The 20,961-nt window shown below is 53.3% G+C and overlaps 1 pseudogene; it reads left to right on the top strand.

The window, feature by feature from the left end:
* Positions 1-7,458: 7,458 nt before the first annotated feature.
* Positions 7,459-16,785, top strand: LOC122706399 (annotated as a pseudogene).
* The last annotated feature ends 4,176 nt before the right edge of the window (positions 16,786-20,961 follow it).

The raw sequence follows: 20,961 nt of genomic DNA, 5'->3' as shown, positions 1-20,961 counted from the left end.
GAGCTGTGTGAGCCATGGTCTTCACCCACGTGGTGTCCTCCAGGAAAGCTGCCTTCACAGCCCTGTCCTCAGGCCTCAGAGGGGCTGTTAGCTTGGCTTCCCTCCTAGGTCTCCCCAGCCCGGCAGTCTGGTCTCTGCACCGGGCCTGCCCCACGGCTCCAACCGTCCCTGGTGCACACCCAGTGCTCTGGTTTGCTGAGTCGCAACCAGGCCTCACCTTGGCCACCAGCCCCCAAAGCCCTTTGGTCTGAGGGTGGCCAGCCCTAAGGCGGAGGTGAGGCTGGGTCCACACTTTGCCCCCAGGAGTCCCCATCCCCACCCTTGACCCTGTCAGTCTTCTCCTCCTCTACTCCGAACCTCTCCCATGTCCTCCTGTCAGATGACTGCCTAGAAACGAAAGCAGTCTCTTACACCAACTTCTCATTGCTCCTGTTATTTAATTTTCCATACCCTGAACAACCAGAGTTTGTCTTGAGGTCAGTAATTCCTCTAGCCCCACTACCGCGTCAGGCCAGGCATGAGGAAGCTGGGCCTGTTCCCCTTCCCGCATCTTCTGCAGCCTCCGTATTGCCATCTTCCGCTCCACAGGGCTTGACCTGAGTATGTCGGTGACCTCAAGGGTTTTCCCAGACCTTTAGTGGAGGCGGCTGCTGTGGCTAACATGCGCTGGTCTCCCTGGTGTGGGTGGTGAGGGGCTGTTCCCCCCAGCCCACCTCTGTCGTTCCCTCAGAGTCTAGTCCTCGGCTGAGCTGGAAGGGAGGAAGCCCCCCCATGCTGTGGGGACCTCAGGCTGGGGCCTTTCTGCTCTGGCTCTGCTTCTCAGGGCTGAGTGCTGACTCTGGAAGGCTGGGAGCAGGTTGGGGCAGGAGGAGAGGTCTGGAATTTGGTTTCACTAGAGGAGCAACAGCAGGAAGGAGCACCTGGGGGTGGAGGAAAGGACAAAAGCCAGGAGCCAGGAATCACAAGGTACCCCAGCATGGTGCTCCCTGCCCTCCTCTGTGTCCACAGCCCTGGGGTCCCCACTTCTCCCAGGCTGAGGAGGAGTCACTGCCTGGTGCTCCAGTGGTAGAGGCAACCACCACCCCCCGCCCCCGCCAGATCTCTTTCCCTGTCCCAGCTCTCCTGGCCACATGGGGCCCCCAAGTTCTGTCTCTGTGCACCCACCCACTGCAGCATTTCTGAGGGTAAGTGGATCCCATTTAGAGGATTCTGTTTGACCACCCCGGGATCAGCCCCCGTGAGAGAGGGGGTAAACTTTTAGGGCACAGTGATTGTACCGCTCTGTCAACACCCACTGGGAAATGTCTGCATAAAGCCTTGACGGCTGGGGGGCAGACCTCACCCAGAGTAAACACTCCAGAGGGACTGACCCCTGTGCCTTACCGCGTGTGGCTGGACACCCCAAAGCAGGTCTTCCGCTTCCACACCTGGAGCAGGAAGGGTGGGGTCAGGCCAAGCTTTCCGGCTGGAAGACCCTCCTCTCTCTTGGGTAGGCTCAGGTGGGAAATGAGCCCTCAGCTTGATTCAGAGGGTCAAGGGTCCAGCCTGTCTCTCAGGAAGGCACCCCTGGCCCAGACAGACACTCACCAGGACCAAGGTGAGCACAAGAAACAGGAGACCCAGGATGATGAGAGCCACAGCATAGCAGGGGATGAAGGTGTCAGGCTGACCTGAAGCTGCAGAACAAAACAGGGAGGTGGCTGGGGTGGGTCCCCATTCTTCTAGACCACAGACCCCGAGAAGGCACAGCCAGGCCTGCAGAGAAGTCCCGAGTGAGGGGTCCTCGCCCAGAAGTGCTACAAGGACAGAGCTCTGAAGCTGGGGCCACCTTGGAGGGCTCCCAGGAAGAGGAGGCCGGGCTTGGACCCTAAAGAGCTGGGGGGGTGCAGCAGGAAGAAGGGAGGGGAGGAGGGGGCAGCAGGCCGCAGAGTCAGGGCAACCAGGGGCAGCGAGGCAACAGGCCTGAAGGAGGAGGCAGGTGGATAGGAGATAGGGAGCGAGGCACTGACCGAGGTCTGGGATGACCATCTGCACAGAGAGGCCCTCGGTTTCCCGCAGGGCTCGCAGACCCTGGAGCACGCAGCCCTGCACGAGGGCTCGGGCCGGCGCAGGCCTGAAGAAGGTGGCGGTCACCCTGGCGGTCAGTGGATCAGGCCTAGCCAGAGGACCACCACCAGTGTCAGGAGGCCAGAGAGCCTGGGGGCCTCAGGAAGGCCATTTCTCTGAGCCCCTGACCCCACCCACAGAGCCGCTGAAGACCTACTGGAACTCCTCCACCACCACTTGGCCAAAGGTCCGCAGAGGCCTGAGGACGGTGGTCAGCTGGGGAGCAGAGAGGACGAAGAGGGTCACGGCCTTACCGCAGCCTTGGTGGGGCCCCTCCCTGAGGCCTCCAGCTCTTCCCTCCCCCTCCCCACTTCACCCATCTCGTCAGTTGCCCCCGAAGTCTCTGGGACTTAGGGCTGGTTTTGTCCTTCAGGGCCTCGGTGAAGGGTTGGTCCAGGATCTGCAGCCACACTTCGCAAAGCACCAGCTCTGCTTTCTCCCCTAGATGGGCGAGGAGGTGGGCATTAGCCTGCGCACCTCTCCCAGGAGCCCTGGACTGCACACCCCAACCGCTATACTCTCAGCCAACAGTTGGCCATATCCAGTCTGAGGCTCAGTCCAACCCTGCTGCCTTAGCCCATGAGCTAAAAATACTTTTACATTTTTCAGATAGTTGAAAAACATCAAAAGGATGGTATCCTGTGGCATAGTTACGTGACATACAAGTTTCTGTACCCGTCTAGTCATACTGACACACAGCCACACCCATCTGTCTCTGTGACGTCTGTGGCTGCCTTCCCTCTATAAGGGAGCAGTCAAGTAGTTATGACAGACACCATGGCCCACAGAGCCTATCTATCCAGCTCCCCACCTAAGGTCCCACATCTGATTCTCTGTGGCCCCAGGATAAGAGTAAGTGTGACTGAGATGAAATTCTGTCCATTTGCCAAAAGAGGAACACTGGGACCCAGAGAGATGAAGAGACTGCCGGCCAAGGACACCCAGGGATCCCAGCCCTGACTCACCGTTGGCCATGATGCTGGATTTCTGGACAGCCGGATCCATTATGTTCCGGGCCAGGTGATTGGCCAAGCCAGGGAGGTGGGTACCTATGGGGGTCTGGAACTTGTATTCGATGTAAATGCCCACCCACTGGTCCGCATTACTAGGACAAGTACAAGGGGGGTGTGCAAGGGTTACAGGCTCCGGTCAGCACATGTTTCTAGAAGCAGGCATCCAGCCTCCCACCCCAGCACATCCTCAGGCTCAGGGCTTTACAGGGCCAGCTGGGGCTACCTGGGCCAAAGCCCTCCCCTGGTGGCCCCTGAGCCCACGGCTCCCATGGCCTGGCTCACAGCCCCCTCTGCCCCAGGGTGGCCCCCAGGAGAGGAGATCAGGCTGGGCTGCAGGAGGAGAGCCCCACCCACCTGAAGAGGAGAATGGGCCCCTCCTGGGGATGCGCTGAATAGAATTCTGCCACCACGGCCGTGACCTGTGGGAAGTCCTGGAACTCAGGGTGGGCCCAGAGCTCTAAGACCCAGCGTGGGGTGGGGAGGGGTAACTGGGGTGAGGTGACTGAGCAGCTCCTTAAACCTTGCGTCCTGGGTGCCTCCCTCGCTCACCCTGGTGCTGGCCCTGGGTCAGAGCCTGACCACAGCCCCCAGGGATGAGCTGTTTCCTGCCCCAGACAATCTCCCCACCGTAAGGCAGAAGATCAGCCCTCAAATAGGGGCCCAATGAGTAGGGCTGTGTGCCCTTCATGCCTGCCTCCCCTCACAGGGCCAAGCCTGGGTGCCACCCCACCTTTCACCCTCAAGCCACAGAGGCCAGCAGTCAAGGGAGGCAAAGTGAGTCCCAGGCCTTGGAGGGCAGGCCAGAGGCCACCTCACCTGTGGGAGGATCTTCTTTTCCAGCAGGACAAAGGGGGCAGAGCCGGGCAGGAGGAGCAGGGGATGGAAGGGCTCCATGGCTGTGAGATGGATGCTGAGGGTCTCCAGGGCCAGGTCACTCAGGTTGGACCCTGAGAGCCACAGCTGGGAGTTCAGGAGGCCCTGGGAGCCTCCTGATCCACCACCCCATGCCTCATGGCTGGGACAGGGGGTGCACCTCTCTAGGGAGCACCCCTAGCTGTCCATGGGCACTAAGGTAGGGGGTGGGGGAAGAGGGGCAGGCAGAGACTCACCATCCAAGGCGAGGCTGCTCTCATCCAAGGACAGGTTCCCCAGCATCCGCCCTGCGGCCTTCACTGAGCGGTGCAGGGTCCAGAGGACTTCACGGGCAGAGGGGCCCGGGACATGGCCCCCAAACACAAGGGAGGCGTTCACAGCTGTGGAGTCGGGCCTGTGGACAGATCCCTCCTTACCAGGGGCCCAGTGGGGACGGGGAGAACCCTGGGGGACAGATCAGGACCTGGATGGTGCAGAAGACCAGGGTCCTGAGGAAGGAGGGAACTGTGGAGTGGGCCGCTGTGTGACATCACCCCTCTGGGCCTCAGCTGAGCTCCTAGCTAAAATCGGGATAATGATCCCTTTCTGTAGGGCTGTGTGGGGACTAATGCTGCAGCCAGAAGAGCACACAGCAGGTGCTTAGGAAAGCCAGTCCCCTTGGATGGCCCAACAAACTGGCTCTGATGGGAACACTGGGAATCCAGCCCAGGGAGATGGCCGCTGTGAGCAAGCAGGAAGTCAGCCTGAGCCAGACTGAGGAAAAACCTCTTTGGTGGTATCATAAGGAGCAGGGGGTCGGGAGAGAGGGAGGTGACAGGCCTGAGGAATCCCTGTAAGCCTATGGGAGGTTGGCCACGTGGCCAAGTCCCAAGGAGGCAGCCTGGCCTGAGCATGGGGTTGAAGGAGTTTGTGGGGAAAGATCTGAAAACAAGCAGCCTCAGGACTCAGACTTCCTTCATCCTTCCCCAGAGTACCCATTTTGCGCTGTGCCCTACTGGGTTTGGGAAGACAAAGCCTCTGTTCAGACCCAGGGCAGGGAATCCTGAGACCGATTTCAGTTCAGAGGGGAAACTTTCTAACCAACCTGGGTCAAGGAAAGATAGTGGTGGTGAACTTCCCATCACTAGGTATAATCAAGCTTCCATCAAGGTCCACACTGAGCTCACAGTTCATATGGGGCTGTGATGATTTGGACTTTCTCAACCTTTTCTATAAGATTTCAGGACTGGCATCTGCTGACCAAATCTGGCTTTAGGACTCCCACTGCATCCTCAGAGGCTCAGAACCAGAGAGCCCAACCCCCCCACCCCAGAGAATTTGTACCTGCTTACATGTCATTTAATTTCCCATGTGGTGCTAGTGATAACCCACCTGCCAATGCAGGTAAATGTAAGAGACGTGGGTTCAATCTCTGGGTTGGGAAGATCCTCTGGAGGAGGGCATGGCAACCCACTCCAGTATTGTTGCCTGGAGAATCCCATGGACAGAGGAGCCTGGTGAGTTACAGTCCACAGGGTCACAAAGAGTCAGACGTGACTGAAGTGATTTAGTACACAGGCACATGTTATTTAAGGGCTCTTGGCCCCAGGGAAGTCCTCTGCCAGGTTCAGGCAAAACCTAGCACCCCTGCCCCAATCCTGCAGCTGGAATTGGAGCTCAGAGCAGGCAGGAGGTCCCCTAAGCTCACACAGCCAGAGGCACAACCAGATGTGGGCCTCCTGCCTGCCCACTCAGGGTTTTTCTGGCCCCCAAGGTGCTGTGGTGGAACTGGGTGGGGCAGGGCAGCCTGGCCAAGTACACTTGTAGCCTGAGAAGACGGGTGGTGGACCCTAAGAGACTCGCTCGCTCACCTGAATTGCAGGACACCGATGCCCTCAAAGCTGGAGAAGGCCTCATGATAGAGGGACTGGAGCTGGGGACAGACAGAACCAAGTGAGGGTCTTCACAGCACCCCACATCACAGCGTCAGCTCACCTTCATTATCTCTGGTTTGGGCCCTGCAATGGCCTCAGTGTCCACCTGGACTGCCCGGAGCCACCCAAGCCTTCCCTGCGTGGCTGCCAGAGACCCCCTGCCAACCACCCTCTACTGAGAACCGCAGGGTGCCCTCAGCTATCCAGCAAACACACGGCCTTCCCAGGCCTTCCGTCTCTGCAGTTTTATTGAAAATGGCTCTCCAGTCCAATTAGTCTATATGCCCTCAGCCACCACCCTGCAGGCGGCAGCCCCTCCTCCTAATTCTCCCCTCCTCCTAATTCTCCCTCACACCCAGCCCAGGCCTCGAGCCTTTTCCAGACAGCCCCTCTCACCCGTGACCCTGGACCTCAGCCTCTACCCACCTTTCCACCTCAGGGTCCTCACACATGTTGTTTCCTCTGTCTAGGAAACGCTTGCTCATTCCATCTGACTTAGCCTTCTGTCCATCCCAGGTAAAATTCTCCTTCCTCAGAAAGGTGTTTTCTGGGCAACCCCCTGACCCCAGCTGTCTAAACCAGTCTTCCGCTTATCCTGTAAGAGTTTCCCACACCCAGTCTCTGCAAGAGTCTCTGCCTGGCTCCCCCTTCCTGCTGGAGCCACTCACAGGATAGGGTCAGTTTTCTACCTCTTGGGCTCCCACCGTGCACCCCACATGCTCCTCCCCACACCGACGAGAAGCCCAGGGCGGGTTTCACTCACTCCATACTTCCAGAGCCCCCGTGGGCACCCCACCCTGGGCCCGGCCGCCCCCAGGGAGCTGTGGTTCACAGGGAGAGGCAAGCTGGGAGGGGACAGTGTGGGGAAGGGAGCCAACAGAGGGAGACTCTGGCTCCGTGGGGCCAGGGTCTGAGTCGCAGGGGGAGGCCCCTCCAAGGGCCAGGGTAGCGGAGGGTGTGAGGTGGCCCAGAGTGGAGGAATAGCAGGAGCCAAAACGCAGAGTGGAGACAGTGTGTGCTCAGAGGCGGGTGGGGTGGGGTAGGCTGGGGTCAGCACTCCTGAGCAGACGAAGGAAGTAGCCCGCACCTGATGTCGGATGTTGTCCTTCAGCAGCTGGTACTCTGGGGAGGCAGGGTTCCCAAGTGCTACCACCGAGGCTTCGTTGGTGATCCTGAAGGTCACAAAGTGAGTCACACGGCTGGGTCGTGGGGAGGGGGATCTCAAGTCCTGCCATGAGACAGTCTGGCGGGGACGAGACAGGGAAGACGACTGGGGGGAGGCCACACCTCCAAGGACTCTGGGGCAGCCAGCAGGAAGGCCAAGGGCACATCTGAAGGAGAGGGTGGCCACGGAGGCTGGGCTAGCAGGGACCAATGGCCTAGGCTGGACTGTCCGCTGAAGAGCAACCATCCCTGTAACCGCCGGAAGTGGCTGGGCAGGTGGAAATCGGGAAACATTGAAGAGACGGCCTGTGCTTGTGTGGGGGAGCACAGATGCAGAAGCGTCCTGGGAGGTTCTGGCTCTGGCGGTGAAGGGGGAACCTGGGCCCACGATGGGTGACAGTGATGTCAATGTGGGTGATGGGGATGTGAGTGGGTATGATCGTGGCGGTAATGCTGATGACAACTGTGAAGAGGGTACTGTTGAGAGCAATGGCGACACCGAAGGACCCAGGCCCAGACCGGATGCCAGACCATTTCTGGGGGAGCCTGAGACCACTGTGAGGGCTGCAGAGGCCGTGTCCAGCACTGACTGCACTGTTGCTACAGGAGGAAGCGGCTCTGTGGCAGCCAACACGTGACTGATCGATGGAAATGCAAGCAGGCCCTGGGGTGCTGAGGACACAACCTTCTCTGGGACCCTTGGAGCCAACATCAGAAGTGGGGCATTCCCTGGCCTGAAGTTGCTGGCCCCTGATGCAGACAGTGTCCAGACCTTGGGGTTGAAGAGGTGCCTGCTCACGGGCTGGGACTGCAGTTGGGGAGAAGCCTGCAGTGGTGATGTGACAGCCCTCTCCAGAGACCCAGGGACCAAGATCTCCTCTCCATCTCCAGGTGCAGCCACATGGGACACTGGCCGGGACTTGGGGGTGCTGTGGGCTGCAGGCTCAGCCACTGCGGATGGAGCTGGTCTGTGTGTGGCCCCTCCTGGGGCGCCAGAGGGTCCCAAAGGGGCAGGCTGGTTCTGGAGGAGCTGCAAGTCCAGGAGGACGCCTAGGAGACCTTGCTGGTCCCCACGGGCCTCTGGGAAAAGGCTTCTTGCCCTCCTGCCAGGAGCCTCCCCTGACTTCTCGGCTGAGGGAGAGACCCCTGCAGGAACTGGCACCAAGTGGTTTAATGATGGGAGGAGTATCTTCTTGCTGTCAGGTCGCAAAGCAGATATGCCAGAGGTCCAGGGAGATGGGCCCAGGTCTTCATGAGCCGGAGGAAGGGGCAAGGCAGGAGCCAAGACCACCAGGGCAGCTGCAAACCAGGAGAGGCCTTTTCTATCAGCCACTCAGTGGGCTGGGAACTGGCCCACAGTCTCAGGTGCCTGCCCTCCCTGCCACCTCCCTCCTTTAGGGGACCCGAGGAGACCCAAACCCTGGCCCCGGCTCTGCCCCGAACTACTGGTGTACCTCCAGAGAAATCTCCCCTCTCTGATCCAAGCCCTCCAGAGACAGGGCAACCCTGCCCTGCCACCAGAAAGGGGGACTGTGAGGGTAAGAGGGTATACCTCAAGGGTCCCACTCTTTTCTTCCACCCTGTAGCAGGACCCTGTCCCAAGGGAAGTCCTTTCTGGTGAGACCCAGGATGCTGGAGGGGGCTGGCAAGTGCTGTTCAGCCTCCAGCAAGGGAACGAGGCAGTCACCTCATCACATTTCCAGAACCCAGGATGCTTGAGGGCTGAAAGGGGTGAGGGATGGGGAGGGCCCCATTTCGGAAAGCCATAATGCTATCTCTGGCTGCAAGGGTGCACTGAGCCCCTTGGGGCCAGCCCAATGCCAGGTTCCCCTGTGAGTGACACTGAGTGCCCTTGGGGAGACCCAAGCCTGGGGGGCCGAGGAGGGGATCGTGGCCCTGTCTCAGGATCCTCTGAGCTGACAAAGCCAGGTTGACATGAAGATAAGGAAGGCCAGCCCTGACGTGGGAGCCATGGGAGTCCCCGAAGCCAGCCAGTGGGGTCTGGTATGGGCCCCCCAGGGGCCACACCCCCACTTACCAGCCAGGAGAATCCCAGCAGATGGAAGCCACTGCCCAGCCATGCTGAGGGCTCCTGCTCAGGCTGCCAAGCCCAGAACCAGATGGGAGGTGGCAGGTGGAAGATTCCCTCCAGGTCTCCCTTCAGGAAAGAAGTACTGCCCAGCCGTGAGCTCTGGTCAGCCGAAGCCTCCAGCTATGCCCTGAGGTGCGTCTGCCTGGCCTCTTTCCACAGCCCTGCCCTGCAGCTCAAGCGCGAGTCCCCGTGTCCTCCAGCAAAGCCCTTTTCCCCTTGGGCGGCAGGCTCTGTTGAATGGGGACTGTGTGTGCCAGCGCCACAGCCTAAGAGGTTATAGGCTTGAACATCTATTGAAAAGTGATAAAGCTCTGTCCGGTCTAGGGGTGGGGTGGTCTTCATGGAGGTGGCGAGGGTCTCAGTGGAGGCAATGATCTGGGTAGGGGTAGGAGGGGTGTTAGTGGTGCTGGTGGTGGGGTGGGGGTGGCTGTGACGACAGTGGCAGTCATGGCAGATTTGTGATGATGGTGGAGGTGGTAACTGTGGTGGGAGCCCTGCAGGTGTCCAGGTGGAACGGGACTTAGCGGAGGGCAGTGATGCCCATTCCCTGCCCCAGCTCCCACCCCATCAGGCTAGGAGGGGAGTCTGGAGGAGAGCAGATCAGAGAATAGTCCCCATCATGCCCCCTACACTGGGCCCACATGGAATCCTGGCCAGAGGCCTGGACTGGGGATGTTGGATGTGGAGGTGGGTGGGCTTTGGGTCAAGGGTTCTCCCCAGGTTCCCCTGCAGACCCAGCATTCTGGGCAGACCCAGAGCCTCCTACTGGTCCTTGCTGTGGTCAGTCCTGCTTTCCTCTCACTACCTCCTTCCTCCCCTCGCCCCTGAAGACACAGGAGGAGAAGGAAGAGGGTGGCCCTAAGAAGCTTTGAGCTACTGAGGCAGGAAGGGCAGGGGTCTGGTGCCTTCGTGGGAGCCAGTTAGTCTTGGGGCTCGGACCATGCTCCACACCTCTCCCTACACCTGGCAGCCATAGGAGGTTCTCAGCTCTTTCAAAGCCTCTCCCACCAGGCTCCTGGCTTGTGTGTGACCTCCAGGGGGGTCCAAGATCCTTCCCAGGTCACTCAGGACAGGTAGGCTGCAGAAACCCCTCAAGGGGAGGTAATCCCTAGAACCTTTCACAGCAGGAAATTATATCAGAAACTCCTGCCCTCCTTGCCTGCCGCTAGCCACCAACCAGCAACTCCTAACTGAATGCACCCCTTCCCCTTTCTAAGGGAAAAATTCCCCCATGACCCAACACCACCCTAACACATATATCATCCCAGGATCAGGCAAACGCCCCAGCCCAGCCCTTTTCCTGCCGTTCAACCACAGCTCAACTGCTTTGTAAACCCAAGCTACTGTGTCCACATACCCAGAGACAGCCATCTGCACCCAACCCCTTCTGCGTGTGGAGGTTAAGGGTCCAGGCCCCCCAGGCTCTGGGGTGGATGTCCTCCTAAGCGCAGGCTTTATTCTTTGACAACTCCTGCCTCCAGGCCTAGTTTCATGGCCCCCATTCTCCCACCTGCCCTTCCACAGGTCTAAATTCTGGCCCATGACCCCATCCTCCAGGCCAGGCAACCCACTCTGGCACCCCCATTCCATCTCCCTTGCCTGTGCACCCAAGATGCCCAGGTCTTACCTGGTGATGCCAGGAAGCCTCTGTCTTGGGAGATGTCAGTGTTCCACAAAGGAGATGGTGAGTGCAGCAACCACAACCTCCGCCTAGATGGGCAGGGCCGCCCCCTTCCCAGGCACCCTTAGGACCAGGAAGGTTTGGTTTCTGATGGCTCCAGTCCAAGAGTGAAGGCCATTCACACCCCAGGCCAGGCTGGACTAGACTCTCTCAGCACAGAGGCTGGCTTAGCAGTGATGGTCAAAGCAGGAGCTCCCAGGGACAGGAGAGGGGTGAGGGACAGAAATGCACCTGAGGAGCACTCCACAGCACTGGGCAAGGGCTCTGGGCTCAGGCTCCAGAGGTGGGAGATGAGGACATGCTCTCTCTCCCCATTAAGCCCCTGCTGATCGAGAACAATCTCACAGAGAAAGCTCAATCAAGAACTAGAGATCGGGGCTCAGGGCTATGTTTAGAATCAGGGTTTAGGATATGCACAGGGATGGGGCTCAATATGCATCAGCATCGGTGCTGGAACTTGCACTAGAGCTGGGCTAGACCTGGGCTGTCTCTGCTCTTTCCCTGCATTCCAACAGGAAGGCCATCCCAATACCTGAAATAACTTGTCTTCATCCTTGAAATAAACTGAGTGGGAATCAGCCCCAGCTCAAGGATTTCAAAAAAAGAACTTTGAGAAGATTCACAACCTCTGGGGCAGGATCTGGAGCCAAGGGCTGGGTAATACTCCTCTTCTCGTGGGCCAGCTCAGGCCCCTCCATCAGGACCTCCCCTCCTCCTCCCAGCTCCACAGCCCTGAGCGGACCATAGTCTTGCCCGGTTACGTAGTCTGCTGTTCCGTCTAAGAGCTCTGCCACCCTCTCCATGTCCTGCTCCCTAACACAGCTGAGTACAGAGGGGAGCCCTCTCTCTGTGATCACTGGGGGCAGTGGCTTCCTGGGGGTCATCCCATGACGCTAGTCCAGCACCAAAAGAGAGGGTGTGTGGAGACCTAGAGAGTCCTGGAGATCCGTACAGCAGTGAGCAAGAGGGGGAACCCAAGAGGAGAAACAGGACGGGTCATCCCAGGACTGACCAGGCAGACATTTGCCTAGACACACCGGCAGTGCGGCCAGCGGATGCTCAGCTTTGCCTGTGTACCTTCCGGAGGCAAGGCCTCTCTGGCTTCAAAGGTGGGTGTGAAGCTGGTCCTCCCCTTCCTGGCTGTCTCTTCTGGGTTCCCAATCCCCTAGTTGAGGAGTAAGGGTGGGGTGGGGACCAGCTTGCATGACTCATGTGCCCTTTGGCAGGTGCCTGCCCATCCAGACCTTAATCCCCTGTTACTTTGCTCTTCAGAGAAGGGCTGCTATGATGGCCTGAGAGCTCTGGCCACTTGACCAGGACAGAACAGGAGGCTAATGGGAGGAACAGGGAGAAGGGTGGGAGAAGGCTGGGCCCCTGCATCCTCTGCTGAATTCTCAATTCTCCATGAGCCTCTGGCTCTCCTGCCTGGCTGACTTTCGTCCTGGCCCACTCCCCAGCCCAGCTCCAGCCCATGCCCCTCTCCACTCCCACCCCTGCCCATGGCTGCTGAGGTGGCCACGTGCTAGCTCTGGGAAGGGACAGGAGAGGCGGCATGAGAGAAGTGGCACCTTCCACTTCATTGTGCTTCCAGGGACGGTGTCCAGGCCGAGAGCGCAGCCTTAGCAAAGCTCTGCAGCTAACTCAGTTCATGCACAGGAGGGAGGGCAGACCCCTCCCCACCGTCCAGCCACTTTCCAGAGCCTCCACTTCCCCAGCTCCCTCTGGGACCCAGCCCAGGCTCCCCCAGGGTCTTGGTTTACAGCCCTGCCCATCACTGCATCACTCAGGTACCCAGGATGTCAACCCACCTATTCCAAGCATGTTGACAGGGTCAGAATCACTCTGTGAGCCCCTGTCAGGAGCAAGTGACAAGTAGAAATCCCAGCTGAATCAGGCCAACTGACTGCCTTCCTGCCTCTGGCCTGCCTCTCCCATGCTTGCCTCACCTGCTACCTGTCCTTCTGCCCTAGGAAATAACAGTGCCCATGTAGAAAACCTGGTCCCAGACCTGCTCTTTATCTCCAAAGGTGCATCCTCTAAGGAAGGTCAGGGGTCTGACACCTAATGCCATTTTTCCTGGGTTTTTCTACCCAGACTGGCCTCTCTCCTGCTGGAACCTCTGCCTGGATTCCCCCGCTTACCAAGTCAGGCTGTGTGTGGTGTTGAAAGTTGAATGAAAGGAAAATCATGGCTCTCATACAGATGGAAAAATGTTAAAGATTGTGTTTAATTCAGTATTAATGAGGGAACCAGGCAGACATTACGACCAGTTCAGAGGAGAATTCAAAGAAGCCTTAATTTATATGGAATAAAGAAATGTTTAAGTAGATTTATAAATACTTGTAAAACTGACTTTTTCTTATTTGCTTGATTATAAACAATTATTTTGCATTGCTATCAGTCATCCTCAATGTGAGATTGTAAAAAAATGTTTAAAACATACACACGCACACACACACAGTTTCAGAAGAATGGTTTTAATCAAAACAGTGCATAGTTTCCATTGGAAACATCTAGTAATTTTTTTTCTTATTCAAAATTTCCTTACAGTGGTCAGACTCTGAGCTGTGCAGCAGAGGAAGTGGGGCTTAGTAAGTGTTGGAGTTGTCAGGGAAGGCTTCCTGGAGGAGAGGGCCTGGACAGGATAGGAAAGGGGAGGGCACTGGCACAGACCACTAGTTGTCCCCAAATACTTCTCCTCCTATTTTTCATTACTAATACTATCCCTTCTTCTTTTTCTTCTTTTTTGGTCATACTGCATGGCATGTGGGATCTTAGCTCCCCAACCAGGGATTGAACCTGCATCCCCTCATTGGAAGCCAGAGTCTTAACCACTGGACTGCCAGGGAAGTTCCCAACTATCCCTTATTCTTAGCTGGGCATGCGGTGGTCCAGAATAAAGACTACATATCCCAGCCTCTCTTGTAGTAGGTGTGACCATGTGATCTGGTTCTGGCCAATAGGATAAGAGCACTATGATTTCCATTCAGTTTAGTTGCTCAGTCCAACTCTTTGCAACCCCATGGACTGCAGAGCACCATGAGGGATGTCCCCAAAAGGAAAAGGTGTTACTCTTTGTCATTCTCCTTCTTGCTGACTGAAATGTGAAACTCAAACTCTTGAACCATGAAGTAGGGACTGTAAATGCAAGATGGTGAAGCAAACAGGAAGGTCCTAGACATCCTTGAAGTCACCTGACCAGTTGTGGATTATCCACCTCCAAACTTGTTTGGTATGAGAGGGAAATAGATATCTATGTTATTCAAGCCACTGTTATTTGGGGTTTTCTATTTTTCATTGACCTAGCCCTGACTTTACACCTGTATTGGATAGAAACTATGCCTGGCCTCCCTTCTCTGACTTGGCAGCACCCGACTCAGCTGACATGAACAGAGCTCACTCAGTGGGAGCAGTGGGCAGTCTTTGGGGGCACACATCCCTTCCAGGCAACCCACAATTTTAGGCACTCTTAGCCCTTCATGATTTTGCTTTCTTCATACTTCTCTATGTCTCCCCAACAAGCACCCTCCACTTGGGCTAAATGGGAACACTCATTCTTTCCAGGTACATTTCCAACTCCATGCTTTTGCTCCTGACTCAAGGGGTAGGTACTATGAACTGCCCATTGAAGTGAAGTGAAAGTTGCTCAGTCGTGTCCGACTCTGAGATCCCATGGACTATACAGTCCAGAATATTGGAGTGGGTAGCCTTTCTCTTCTCCAGGTGATCTTCCAAACCCAGGGATTGAACCCAGGTCTCCCGCATTGCAGGCGGATTCTTTACTGGCTGAACCACAAGGGAATCCCATTAACCAAGGAAAAAATTAGAAAACCAGCACAATGTCTACCTTTAATAAAAATGCTGGCTGCAGAGAAATAGAAATCTGCATGAAGGCATCAGAGAGTCAACACAACAATGAAGAATTCCTAGACCAAGATACAAGGAGGAGACAAAAAAGGTTCAGCATTCGGAGCTGCATTTCCCATGGGGGTGTTTGTCGATCCTAAAAAAGGTAGCTGAGAAGCTGATCAGTACTTTGAAGAGCTTCTAGGTTACTATAGAGACAAAAGTTGAAGTCCAGGACCTGCCAAAGTTTGGGGTAAGGTTTGCATATGTTCTTATAAACCCATAGACCATTGGTTTGGAACACTGGACGGCTATACCCTTGGAGTAAGGGTGATCTGGAAGTAAGCCAAATCTCACATAAACTGCAGCCCAGTTTTCAGTCTCAATTCATAAAATTGGATTAAAGTGATCTTGAATTGCTCATGAATTCAGGCACTGGGATAGGAAAACAGAATTGTCTCTGGTGGAAGATAACATTATCTTAATCCTCAAAACATTTTACAAGCTAATGTTTTCAAAATGTTTGGCACACAGCTAAGGCAACTAGGCCCAGAAGGAGACAAGAAAACATGAACCAAGAATGAATGAAAGCAGCAGACAATAGAAACCCCCTCAGAGGATGGCTGCAAAACTCTCAACTTCAAGCCTGATTGGGGCAAGGACTATTCATGAAAACTAGAGGCTCTTGAGTTCTCAAACGAATTTGAAGAAGCCAAGCAAACCTCTGAGGAGGGTTTAAAGCATAAGGCAAACATTCACATAACGCAAACATTCCTCAGCTCAAAGAAGGTTTACAGATCATGGAGGCTTGGTTGGCAGAGAAGAAATGCATGAACCCTTTCAATACCCTCAATCTGTCCTGGAAGCTGGAGAGTGATCCCAGGACAAGGACACAGCTCACTGACCCTACCTACCAGGAACTAACAGAACAACTATGAAACAAGCCATTCAACCTGGACACAAAACTGCAAAATCCCTGATCATGACTACCCTACTCTCAGTGTCCTCCTCAGAGTCCGTGTGGGCAGTATGCCTGAGGAGGAGGAAGTTGTGACATCTGCACCACCACCTCCTCCCCAAAAGCAGATCAAGCCAGAGTCCAAGGAAGAAGACTTCTCCAGAGAAGCAGCAGGCACTGAAAGATAAAGAACCAGGGGCTGATAAGGAGAAAGGTTTTGACACAGCCTTGAAGTTCCATGACAGAGCCACGGGCCTGGACTCCACCAACATGATTTACGTGACCAATCAAGCAGCCATGTTCTTTGCAAAGGGTGACTCCGGTGAATGCCGGGAGCTTTGTGAGACCACTAAAGTGGGCCAGAAGGACTATCAACAGATGGCCAGAGCTTATGCTTGAATTGGCAACTCATTTCAAAAAAGAGAAGTACCAGGACACCATCCATTTTCACAACAAGTCTCCAGCAGAGCGCTGAATCCTAGGTGTGCTCCAAAAATGCCAACGGAGCACTGAACTGAGTTCCCTCTGCTACCCAGCAGCTTTCTGCTCGCTAGTTTACACATCGTAGGGCATGTATGTCAATACGACTCAGCTTGGGGCTCTGTGATGATCTAGACAGGTGGAATGGGGAGTGGGGTGGGAGGGAGGCTCTGGAGGGAGGGGATATATGTAAACACACGGCTGATTCATAGTGTTGTACAGCAGAAACTAACACACATTGTAAAGCAATTACACTCCAATTAAAACAAGAGTGTCAACAGAAAGAGAAAATCCTGAAGGAGCAAGAGCCTCCATAAGCTCTGAGTTGGCTTCAGAGAAGAACAACAGCAGTGAATATTTTCAGGACAGGGACTCTCCCCAGCCCAGGAAGCATTTAGACAGAATCCATCAAACAGAACCCAAACGATGCCAAATTGTACAGTGATTGTACAGTGTACAAATTGTACAGTGATCCAGCCTGCTATAGCAAACTCCTGTGGTTTTAGGTGGCACTCAAGAACTGTGAAGACTGTCTTCAGCCAGAACCAACCTTCATCAAGGGTTTTCCATGGAAAGTGGTTGCCCTTAAAGTGATGAAAGACTACCCACAGGTCACAAATGTCCAACCAGAAGGCACCAAACCTGCACTTCAATTGTAAAGGAGGTGATAGATGGTTACCAATGCTACATGATGGTCCAGGACAACTGACATGACAGCCTGAAAGTGTGAAGAGAGGGGCCACGGCCACCTTAAGGTGCAGCAGATAACAGGTGACCCTGCATCATCCTGGAACAGAAGCAGAAGTGCCTCTAGGAATGTAAGGTGGTGCAGCCACAATTCACAGTGGGAAACACTATGGAGGTGCCTCAAAACAAAAAAAAAACAAAAGAGTTGCCATATGACCCAGCAATCCCACTCCTGGGCATGTACCCTGACAAAACTATAATTAGAAAAGATACATGCATAGGAATTCCCTGGTGGTCCAGTGGTGAGGACTCCATGCTTCCACTGCAGGGGGTACGGGTTTGATCTCTAGTCAGGGAACTACAACCTCACATGCCACACAGCATGTCCAAAAAAAAAAGGATAGACACACCCCTATGTTCATAAGCAGAACTGTTCACAATAGCCAAGACATGGAGACAACCTAAATGTCCATCAACAGATGAATGGATAAAGATGTGGTATATGTGTGTGTGTGTGTGTATGTATATATTACATACATATAATGAAATTTTAATCAGTCATCAAAAAATGCCATTTACAGCAACATGGATGGACCTACAGATGATCATACTAAGCAAAGTAAGTCAGAAAGAGAAAGACATTTATAATAGCCAGGACATGGAAGCAACCTAGATGCCCATCAGCAGATGAATGGATAAGGAAGCTGTGGTACATATACACCATGGAATATTACTCAGCTGTCAAAAAGAATTCATTTGAATCTGTCCTAATGAGATGGATGAAACTGGAGCCCATTATACAGAGTGAAGTAAGCCAGAAAGATAAAGAACATTACAGCATACTAACACATATATATGGAATTTAGAAAGATGGTAATGATAACCCTATATGCAAAACAGAAAAAGAGACACAGAAATACAGAACAGACTTTTGAACTCTGTGGGAGAATGTGAGGGTGGGATGTTTCAAAAGAACAGCATGTATACTATCTATGGTGAAACAGATCACCAGCCCAGGTGGGATGCATGAGACAAGTGCTTGGGCCTGGTGCACTGGGAAGACCCAGAGGAGTCGGGTGAAGAGGGAGGTGGGAGGGGGGATCGGGATGGGGAATAAGTGTAAATCTATGGCTGATTCATATCAATGTATGACAAAACCCACTGAAATGTTGTGAAGTAATTAGCCTCCAACTAATAAAAAAATTAAAAAAAAAAAAAGAAAGAGAAAGACAAATACCATATGATATCACTTATATGCTCCTTGGAAGAAAAGCTATGACAAACCTAGACAGCATATTTAAAAGCAGAGATATTACTTTGCCAACAAAGGTCCATATAGTCAAAGTGATGGTTTTTCCAGTAGTCATGTATGGATGTAAGAGTTGAACCATAAATAGGCTGAGTGCTGAAGAATTGATGCTTTTGAACTGGGGTGCTAGAGAAGACTGTTGAGAGTCACTTGGACTATAAGGAGATCAAACCAGTCAATCCTAAAGGAAATAAATCCTGAATATTCATTAAAAGGACTGATGCGGAAGCTGAGGCTCCAATACTTTGGACACCTGATGTGAAGAGCCAACTCATTAGAAAAAAACGCTGATGCTGGGAAAGATTGAAGGCAGAAGGAGAAGGGGACGACAGAGGATGAGATGGTTGGATGGCATCACTGACTCAATGGACATGAGTTTGAGCAAGCTCTGGGAGATGGGGAAGGACAGGGAAGTCTGGTATGCTGCAGTCCATGGGTTTGCAAAGAGTTGGACATGACTGAGCAATTGAACAAAAACAATATGTGGAATCTAATATACGATATAAATCAACATATCTGTGAAACAAAAACAGACTCACAGATACAGAGTACAGATTTTTGGTTGCCAAGAGGAAGGTAGGTGAGGAAAGGATTGGCAGTTTGGGTTAGCAGAGGCAAATTCTAATATATAAGATGGATTAACAACAAGGTCCTACTGTACCATACAGGGAACTATATTCAATATCCTGTGACAAACCATAATGGAAAAGCATATGAAAAGAATACACACACACACACACACACACACACACACACACGTATGTGAGATAGATCTAAGACCTGGGACCCTTTGCTGAAGTGCTACAATGCTTGCCCCTGAACACACATCTCCTAGAGCAACAAGATACAAGGAAACTATAAGGGACTAAAAATAACTTATTTTTAGCAAGTTTGCATGCCCTGTTGGGGCAAATTCTGGACAAGACACAAAAAGACCAACTGCCAATTCTGAAGAGCTGGGGGAAAACATAGGGGCTCAGGAGCAAAAGCAGGGTACTGTGCATGCCCCCTGCACACGCCACCACCTGAAGGGTGGGTAAACCACCTAAGCCACCCTTGGACACACCCCTACCCTCACCTCACATAAGGAACCAGCTTGCCCACTCCCCAGCGAGTGAGAAAGCAAGGGAATCTGTTACTTGTTCTTGCTCCTCCCTGCTATAGCAGGGGCCCCAATAAAGCCTTGCCTGAATTTTTTGTCTGGCCTCTGATCAATTTCTGTTGATTAAGGAGACCAAGAACTCTGGTTGGTAACATATGTATAACTGAGTCACTTTATTGTACATAAGAAGTTAACACAGCATTTTAAATCAACTATGCTTCAATCAACACTGAATATTCATTGGAAGTACTGATGCTGAAGCTGAAGCTCCAATACTTTGGCCAGCTGATGTGAAGAGCTGACTCATTAGAAAAGACCCTGATGCTGGGAAAGATTGAAGGCAGGAGGAGAAGGGGACGACAGAGGATGAGATGGTTGGATGACATCACTGACTCAATGGACATGAGTTTGAGCAGGCTCTGGGACATGGTGAAGGACAGGGAAGTCTGGTGTGCTGCAGTCCATGGGGTTGCAAAGAGCTGGACACGACTGAGTGACTGAACAACAGTGCTTCAACAACATTAAAGAAGTACATTTAGGCGGCGCTAGTGGTAAAGAACCCGCCTGCCAATGCAGGAGGCACTAAGGGGAACATTCAAGAATATTGTCATGGCACAGAAGATTCAGAAACTGATGGATATGTATCTGATTGAAGCTTAGGGATGATGTACTCAGGATCCCCCATCCTTTCACCCTCATGTGGAAAAAGGAGCCGGGATTGCAGTAACCCACATGAAGCAGAAGGGAGAGAGGGCAGGTGGGGAGTGCCAACTTACCTTTAAATATTTATACAGATCTATGTGGAAGACACAGAGATGTGTACTCGTGTTATTCATGGAGCTACTGCCTCTGGGCCCTCCCAGCACATGCATGGTCTCTTCTGCTGCCCTGGAGTTCCGTGTCTCTTTCCCCTGACTCCCAGTCACTGCCTCAACTGCTCCTTCAAAGTTGGTTATTTTTCACTCGTGCCAGTGGGCATGTATAGGGAGGGGAGGATGTTTTTCCTAACCTCAGATACTGAGGTAGGAAACAGATGCGCCCCTAGGCTGGAGAGCTGGTATTTGTCAAGTGGAGTAAAATTGAAGCTTTGTTCTCACCCAGACAGTCCAAGGACAAAGCTAGTGGCAGAAGCTGAACTTTGTTGAAGTAAAGAGATAAGATGACCACTCCTGAGGTCAAGGAAAACTTCCCTGTCTGCATATACACAGGGAGACTCCTTGGGTGTCAAAAATGGAGGGGACACCACCCCGTAATAAGTGTACCCCCATAATAATAATATCCCCACAGCCTTCTGCGGTGGAATCATATTAGCAAAATGTTGTGCATGCATGTTGGGGAGAATCCTAGAACAGGTCAAGGGTAGGAAAAGAAAAAGAATGGCCAAAGATAAACAAAAACCCTGAAGAACTGTCCTATATAAGGGATTTAAATCACCCCTTTACTGCACTCTTTCACATTAGGAAGGACACCCATACCCTTCCTCTCTAGGTGTGTACTTCTGCCTAGCTTCTGTCTTAAATAAACAAACTTTCTCTGTGTGCTCTTCCACTTGTGCTCTGTCTCTAACAAACTTTTTGTACCTATTACAGTTTTTGCCTCCTTGAAATATTTTTGCTTTCAGTGGGGCTAAGAGCCAGGGCAACTTTGCTTCCAGCTTCTAGCCTCTGGTGTCTAGTGACTAGAAGTCCTGATTTTCATCCAGGTTACTCAGGTCCAATTCCTGGGCAGGGAACTAAA

The sequence above is a fragment of the Cervus elaphus genome, chromosome 13 (genome assembly GCF_910594005.1).
Source record: "Cervus elaphus chromosome 13, mCerEla1.1, whole genome shotgun sequence".
In the NCBI taxonomy this organism is placed as follows: Eukaryota; Metazoa; Chordata; class Mammalia; order Artiodactyla; family Cervidae; genus Cervus; species Cervus elaphus.
This window is presented reverse-complemented; position numbering and strand designations above follow the sequence as displayed.